This window comes from Oryzias melastigma, linkage group LG24 (genome assembly GCF_002922805.2).
Source record: "Oryzias melastigma strain HK-1 linkage group LG24, ASM292280v2, whole genome shotgun sequence".
Lineage (NCBI taxonomy): Eukaryota > Metazoa > Chordata > Actinopteri > Beloniformes > Adrianichthyidae > Oryzias > Oryzias melastigma.
The window spans coordinates 674,441-683,271 of NC_050535.1; the positions used below are offsets into that span (position 1 = coordinate 674,441).

Genomic DNA, 8,831 nt, shown 5'->3' on the forward strand with positions numbered 1-8,831 from the left:
GAAAACATTTTCAGATGTTTGGACTTCTGCTTCCTCCACCAAAGTGGAGGTGGGCGTGGCCTCTGAGGGAATGTCCCATAAAGCTAAGCTAACATGTGAGATATAAACTTTCCTCTTTTGTCCTTTTTGTCTTCACGCTCATCTGTCGTATCTTGGAGCTGTAATCACATCCTCGAACCCACGTGGACGAGTTTCCTGCTGCAGCAGACGTCCACTCAGACACGCTGCGGATGTCGGGTTTGTATTTGAATCACTCACAGCTTGAACACTAATGTTTACTCTGTTTACATCCCATAATGCACTGCTACGGTGGCCTGGTTGGTCCAGTTGTTCCACTCTGAGTGCGGAGTCTATTCAGACTAAGGAAACTCAGAGTGAACTGGAGCTCAGTCCGATTGGAACCAAGACCTCCTCAAAGACGGGTCAGAGAGCGGTTCCTGGTCCCGGATCAGAGGCCACGCCTCCTGACAGATTAATTGTGTGATTGCTCAATAAGCATTCAAAATGTTAAGTAGGTTAGCAACAAACCTTTAAATATATTCTATGTTTTCATCGTTTATAGTAATTATTTAAAAAAAACGAGTTTACCTAATATTTGAGCAACATGCTAACAACGTTTTTGGCTAGTTTGTAATTTACAAGTTTTATTAGGCTAATTTAGACTTTAGCTTTTATTTAAGCAACATGCTAAAGTGTTTGACAAATTTAGTTTACTGAGGAATTTTAGGCTATATTTGGTGTTAGCTAGTATTTAAGCAACGAGCTAGCTTTTTTTGGCTGCTTTGCTATTTACTGTTTTTTTTAAGGCTAATTTAGAGTTTAACTTTTATTTTAGCAACAAGGTAACACTTTTAACTAATTTAGTTTACTGAGGAATTTTTGGGCTAATTTGGAGTTTAGCTTTAAGAAACACTAAATAGTTTTGCTAAATTGGCATGGATCAGGGATTTTTAAGAAATGTTACTAGAATTTCTTCAGGTCAACTTCAGCGCTCTTTCACAGTTCTTTTATGAAATTTACAGTCTTTTAGCAAATTTAACATTTTTCAAATAGTTTTTCCATTTTCAGAAAATTCCTGCAGCAGTTAAAGTAAATAGTGTCACCATTTTCAGCAAAAAGCTTTTTTTTAGCATCATCACAGGTATTCAAGTTTTCTAGTTATTTAATAGTTTCATTGTGTTTTTTTATGATTCAGAGTATAAGTATAAGTATGTATAATTTCCAATCAATTTCATGACTGATTATCCTTTGATTGATCTATATTAGAAGCAGGTTTTCCTCCACAGAAAAGCCTTTCAGGAACCGAACCTCCTCCTGTCCCCTGTTCTCCCAGGAGACTCAACTCCAGAAAACATCCCGTTCAGGTGAGAACCAGAGCAGACAAATCCATCAGGATAAAGACCCCCAGACCTGAAGCTCCGCCTCCTCTGCAGACACATCCAGGAGACTCGGACACACCTGAACCTGGAGGTGGGAGGAGCATGTGACCAGCCGCTCTTCTGAGAACGACCAATCACTGTGAAGCTCAGAGAGTGACTTAACTCAAACTGTTTCACACACAGATCACCTGAACGGACCAACAGGTGTGTCTGTTAAAGGAAGATATCATAGACATAAACAGGTTAAGATTTTAAATATTATTCAAGATCCTGGAACCTCGTGGAGAACAAAAAGAAGCAAAAAGAAAATGTACTCGATTTGTTTGTTAGAATCCTTTACAACTTTAATCTCCTCTAATTTTATTTTTGGTTTGTTTTCGTGAATATTTAAGATTCTGGATATGTTCTGTTGTTGTTTCAATGGAACAGTTGAAGGTGGAGATGACTCAACACAAAATAAACTAAAGTTCTAATGGAGGTGATGAATGACCTCAAGTAGCTGAAACATTATGGGCCAACAGGTGGCGCTGTAACAGATTTCATGACCTTTGGTGAGAAAAATGACCTTTAATAGTAAAAGAGTGATCAGCTGTGGAATCAGACGTCATTTCTTCAAAGGAATTACAGATCTACTGAATTAAAAGTCTTTGAGGAGCGTTCCATTTTCTTCCTTTGACCACTAGGTGGCGGTACTGCATTGAGCATCTGCTGCTTTGAGTTTTCAGAAGAAGACGCAGGTTGCAGGTGTTAAATTTATAAGTGTTCTCATTCTTTCTCAATGCGGGACAAGACGACTTTAGTTTGAGCGATCCTCATGAATTCACACACACCCCCACCAGGTTAAGTCTTCAACCACCACTGAAGGTCTGTTGACCTTTGACCTCCACGACTTGATTAAAACAAACATCTTTAGTAGCAGCTACAAATCAAAGCTCCTCCCAGAGATTTGAATCTGTCCTCCGTCAAAAGGAATCCCTGGATCAACCTGATTCACGGAACAAATCATGAAATATGATTAAACTACATTAAGAATGTGGGCGTGGCTAGCAAAAACCTGTGTTGCTATGGAAATCCAAACGTCTCCTTTTCCAGATTCTTCTAAAACGAACACCGATCGATTCGTCATTGCCAGGCGATCCAATTAAGAAATGGTTGCTATGGAGCTAAAACCAACAGAAAACCGCCATTTTGAATTGTTTTTTATGAATTTTCCGGTTTGATAAGAGTTGCAGAGCCAGAAGGGGCGGAGTTAAGGCAATGAAAGGTCGGGTAGCGTCTGCACGCCATACAAGGCCTAAAAAGTAAACTAAAAGGATACAATCTCAGTTTTAGATTTACTTATTTTCGTTTAGGAACCTTTGGAGGAAACAGAAAAGAAGGATTTAGATTTAATTCAGAGGATAATCAGAAAACTGTTTTGTAAAATCCTCACAGATGAATCTGAGGTCCAAACATCTTCTGAGGTCGTGACCTTCAGGTGTGACCTCCTGCTCCGCCCCTCTGCAGGTGGATAGAACCTCCTAGAATCCATTCAGTCTTTTGAGTTGTGTTGAATGTTTCCACCTTAAGGTGACGACTCTCAAAATGACAGCAGCTGAAGAGGAGCTTGATGGAAGAATCTCTGATTGTTTCAGGTAAATGTTTCTGTGTTTACCTGTAAAATCATCACATTTTATAAACTAAGTCCATTAATATTCAGCCTCACAGGAGCCTCAAGTGTCTTCAAATGAGTATATTTTTACTAATATCAATCTAATTTTGACTAATATCAATCTAATTTCTAAGATTAATGTTCTCAAAATGATTCTTAAATTAAGATTTTGCTAGTAATGTTATCTGGAATTATACTAACCTCTAGGATCTGTTTCTTGAAACCAACCGAATACACTAAAAACAAAAGTACTTTTCTGTTCTTTGAAAGGAAAGTAAACTGTGGATGATCATTGACTTGACATTCTTGAATTGAGACAAAACTCTTCAGTTGATCTTGACCATACGAGATACGAGATCATGTTACTGTTGTAACTATTAAGGTTCTAGTTTCAAGTGTGTTTTTACTCATAATCGGTAATAAAATCTCAGTGACAAACCTTAATATCTTATTGAGATGATTAAGAACCAAAACCCTTAAATCTACTAAGTTAGAAGAATTATCTTCCCATTAAAATCATCTATACTCTTGTTTTAGAGTTCATCTCAGTAAGATTTCTGCCGTTTTCAGCAGCAGACGACCATCTGCACAACACAAACGCTGCAGGACAAACATCTTTACAGCTGATATTTCTGTCCGAGATGCTGCAGTATAGAAATGTATTTTAATATTCCACATTTACAAACATGAAACCAGAAAAACTCTTCAGAACGTTCCGTAAAAGTTTGAATGACTCTGGACTAGTGAAGCTTCAGAACCAAAGATGAATGTTGGAGCTTTCAGCAGCGGCTCTGCGGTCTCCACAGAGTCAGACGGTCGTAGGAAGTCTTCTCCTCCGTCTGCTGGAGGTCTGGGAGCAGCAGAGCGGCAGCAGTCATTGTGCTGCTCTTCCTTCAGAGGAAACACAGTCAGAACGCCTTCAGCTCGTCTTTCCACACCTCGGGCTGTGAGAGCAGCTCCGCTTCTGCAGATCCTCCACCTGAACTCTGATGTGGAGACGGGCTGGGAGGGACTGATAACACCGGGGGGGTCCTGATGGACGCCTGATGGATGAGGGAAAACACGGAAACAAATCTAGAAGAAAAATATCATAAATCAACTCAGTTTATGGATTTATAAAGCTTTCCTATCCAGAAATGAGCTGGTGCTGCTCAGTTATCTGGATGTGATCTTTAAGATCTTTTCTAGCGGCTTAACTCCGCCCACACTTGTGGACCGACCCCCAACCCAACAACATCATTCTAGATTCACTTCTGTGTTTGTGGAGGAAGCTTGCTGCTTAAAAAAAGCTAAACTTTGACCACAAACAGGCTGATAAAAAACTCCAGACACTGAAAACTCACTCTGTGGTTTAAGAGAACCAAAGTCAGCAGGAAGCAGGAAGTAAAACTCTTTCAAAATAAGACAACAGCTTGGAGGAAAGTCGATTCTCCTCCACATGAATTCTGTCTGAATTCCTTCCCTACTCACATCTTATAGTGCGGTCCAAATTCAAGTGCAACAGAAATTTCCCAGAAGTCTTTGCCAAAAACTAGCATGCATCAGACTACAGACCACAATGCATTGCAGTCAAACTATTTTTGCAATAAAAAACCCAATTAAATGTAATTTTTAAACAAACCATCCACATTTTCTCCATCGGAACACAAATAAACGTTGTGAAATGTTCGTATTGATTTGATTTTTACTTTCTTAAATCGGTGACATCATATCCATCGTTTACAAAAGAAGTAGTGAGTCCCGCGTTTGAATTGCTTCTAAGATCCAGAGCAGTAGACAGTCCTGCTCTACATAGTTCTTTAGTGGTTATGGATGAGGGCGGGAATCCAGACGCCTCTTCTTCAGGTCATTTTCACCACATTCACACCTGGTTTTGGTTTTGCAGCTTTAAGTTTATTTCAGAGCTCTTTGTCTTATTTTGAAAGAGTTTTGCTTCCTGCTTCCTGCTGACTTTGGTTCTCTTTAAACCTCAGAGTGAATTTTCCGTGTCTAGTTTTTTATCAGCCTGTTTGTGGTCACAGTTGAGCTTTTTTATGCGACAAACGTCCTCCTCCAATGTCCTCCTCCAATGTCCTCCTCAAACGTCCTCCTCCAATGTCCTCCTCAAACTTCCTCCTCCAATGTCCTCCTCAAACTTCCTCCTCAAACGTCCTCCTCAAACGTCCTCCTCCAATGTCCTCCTCAAACGTCCTCCTCAAGCGTCCTCCTCAAACGTCCTCCTCAAACGTCCTCCTCAAACGTCCTCCTCAAACGTCCTCCTCCTTTGGTCTGTCTGCATTCACACTGAGGTGAATCACACCAGAGTTCATCTGCAAGTGAAGACCTTCTCTGTCTTCGCTTTGATTGGTGGATCATTCCAGAAAACAACCTGATGTGGCTCAAAGGTCTCAGTGAAAATGCAGCTGTGAAGTCTCAACGTTTGATGACAAAAATAAGAAACAGAAGAAATTCATCCCAGAAATACTGATAAATGTGTGTAGATGTGCAAGAAGCCTCTGAAAGTTGTGACCCAAAGACATCATCTTCTAAACCAGATTCACTTCAGTGTTTGCGGAGGAAGTTTGCTGCATAAAAACGCTCAACTGTGACCACTAACAGGCTGATAAAAAACTAGACACGGAAAATTCACTCTGAGGTTTAAGTCAGCAGGAAGTAAAACTCTTTCAAAATAAGACAAAGAGCTCTGAAATGAACTTGAAGACTTCAAGGAGCTGCAACGACCGAAACCAAAACCAGGTGTGAATGTGGTGAAACCAAACCTGAAAATGACCTGAAAACGAGGCGTCATGCCTTAACACAAACCAAGAAACCCAAACGGAGACGATCAAATCCAACACCAGAAGAACCAGAGGAAGATGAACGAGGATCTTTCTAAACTAGAGCAGGTGTCTGTCTCACCTGTTGGACCAGCTGATGAGCAGAGATCGAGAAGAAAATCAGACTAACTCCTGAAATGACATCAATACAGATGTTTGAGTTCAGTAAACAGATGAAGGACGAGCAGCTGTCTGCAGAAGAACGTTACGTCAGTGAAATCCGTCTTACTCGAATCAATCATAGAAGCAGCGTCTGTCTGTCCGGTCTAAGAGATGATCCAGGATAACCTGAAGTCCTGATGATGATGCTGACACACAGAGGTGTTGGAGCGATTCTGGACCTTTCAGACGGTGAAGCAGCTGCTGCTCACCTGTGGATTACCTTCAGAGGCTGCAGGCGCCGAATGATGAAGCCCTCAGGATTTATTAAACAGACCGGAGTGAGTGAGATGCTCGTTGGTGTTGATTTAACGCCTTCCAGCTCATTTAAGGAAACTTATTTATGGTTGAATGAAATCCTTCCAGCTCTCAGCATCATCGCTCTAGACCTGCGTCTTCCCCTCTCACTGAATCGATACAGAAACTAACCATACAGTCATATTCTTCTACCAGAAACACTCAAATCTAGATATTTATTACATTTATTAAATCTTATTCATAAGGGATTTAAAGCTATAAATAATAATAAATGGCATTTAACTGAGAAATGTATTCAGGTATTGATTTAGAAGAAGTTAGCCAATGATCTTTTTGTTTGGATCACATTTATTTAAAAAGAAAAAGAGAGTAAGAAAAAACAGCAGTTTACCAGAAATCGATTATTAACTTTTGAATTGATTTGATACGTTTTAACCAACAGAATCTTGTTTATATCTTCAGCTGCTCGATTCATTCTTTGATACTCGTCTGTTTTTCACCATCTCAAACTGTTACTGCTGTCACCCGGTTAATTAGTTAAAAGTTTGAATTTATTGGCAGCATTAATAAAAAATAAGTGTTCTAAATATGCAGTTTTGTGTGGGAATTCATGGTGTGATTATTTACAAATAATAATAATAATATTGCAACAAAATAATAATCGCGATTAATTGCGATGATTTTTTCCCAGTTTCAGATTAATTAGTTCATTTTTTGTGATCGAATGACAGCAATAATTAGAAATAAATGTTGTAAATATGCAGTTTATGTGCGATCTCATGTTGTAGATAATAAGTAGATGGCAAATATAAACAATCCGATTATTTCTCTTCTAGGTTTGTGATTAATTAGTAACATTTTGTAACTGATTCTCAGCCTGAATTTGAAGTAATTGTTTTATGGTGCCGACGCTAACACAGACTAAGGTTGTTCAGAGTGAATTTATCTTCATTTAACCATTTCAAACTGGTGAGTCATTTCTGCAAATCCAACCAGCTGCTTCACATCAACCTCAAAGTGAAGAGGATGACGGATTAATCCTAATCTCTCTGGTTAATTTCTTTTTTTGGGCCTCTCACCGAAGCTGTTTCGTGACATTGACCTTGAGTTGACATTGAGAAGACGTGGAGTCCACAGGTCAGAGCGATCCTCCATCAGAAGCTGCAGCAGAGCTTTCCCTCCACCATCACTCTGAAGTGTGACAGAAGTGCTGAGGCGGCTCTGTGCTCACAGCACGCCGTCTGCCTCGCCGTCCACACAGCAACAAAGCTCCCACCGCCGGCTGCAGCCAATCAGGAGGCGGCGAGGGCTGCAGGCCGGGGCCAGGTCTTCCCCTGCTCTCTGTCGCTATGGCTGCTGTGGCGTTTTTGTTTTCCTGAGGAGACAGACGGACAGAGAGAGAGAGAACGCTCCTGTGAATGTGAAAGTTTGACGACGCAGACCGATGTGAGAGTTTCTGTGGGCGGCTCTTTGTTTTCCACTTTGCACCTTTTCTGCTCTGCGGTTGTGTTCGTGTGTCTGTCTAGACGTGAGTGGATCCTGTGGAGATGACACCTCAGTTATCACGTCAGATAGAGGCCGCTCTCCGCCGGGTGTGAATGCGCTCACAGATCAGCGTCCAGGGAGGGAAAACCTTCGGTCCAGATCTGCTGCAGGAGCAGAAACGTCTGTCCTCAGCTGACCTCCACTCCTTCAGCGTCTCACTGCTGGAGTCCATCTGGGCGTTTGGACCGGGTCGCTCCGACCCGAGCCAAGAGCAATCCTCCTTCCTCTGGTGGCCTGGCTGTTCTCCGCTTCACAACGTCCCTCTGAGTCTTGTCGCTGCAGCAGGACAGTTACGATCTACTGTGGAAGCAGAATCCCATAACCTTCACTTCTGAGTTCCAAACTTCTAGTCGCTCCTCCAGCCGTTACTCGGCTCAGGTGTCACTGTTCCTCTGTTCTATTTTCACACTGAGATCAAATCTGACGAGTAAAGGAAAAAAACTACATTTAGTTCAACCATCAAGCTGTAGTTGTAGTTGAAGACGAGCGAGACGCTGAAGATGGATATTAAAACAGAAAAAACATTTAAAAATGTTTTTTTAACCCTTTAACACCTGAGGCATCAGTGCTGACGCTTAAACACGAAATCTTTAACCTGCTGTAACGTTTCAACGTTAACATGATTCCAGTAGATTCTGAAGGAGAAAAGCGTCTCGTCGACAGAAAACAGAACAAATCCACTCACTGACCAGAATGATCAGTTATTTCTCTGAGTCTTCTGTGATTCGTGCTCTAGCTGCACATTTGTCTCGTTGACGGACTCAGATTTAGCGCCTGAGCATCAGCTGGCGCCGCATTTCTTTGCTCAGCTGACGCAGATTATGAAAGCATGGCGGTGAGTTTTTCCCACGGCCGCCGTGCCAGAGTGTGACAGTAGGCGGGACAGGTGCACGAGTCCGCCGCTGCTCCTAACCTGTGCAGGGCAGATCTTCAAGCTAACGCTGAGATAGAGAAAGGAATCGGCAGGATGTGAAGAAACGTCCAAACGTCTTCCTGCTCCTTCAGGTTCAGGCTGTGGCCGTT

The 8,831-nt window shown here is 41.5% G+C and overlaps 1 long non-coding RNA gene across 1 annotated transcript; it reads left to right on the top strand.

The window, feature by feature from the left end:
• The first annotated feature begins 6 nt into the window (after window positions 1–6).
• Window positions 7–1,957, top strand: LOC112158014. Its single transcript, XR_002921257.2, has 3 exons — window positions 7–237; window positions 1,287–1,364; window positions 1,434–1,957. It is a non-coding gene; the product is annotated as an uncharacterized LOC112158014 (long non-coding RNA).
• The last annotated feature ends 6,874 nt before the right edge of the window (window positions 1,958–8,831 follow it).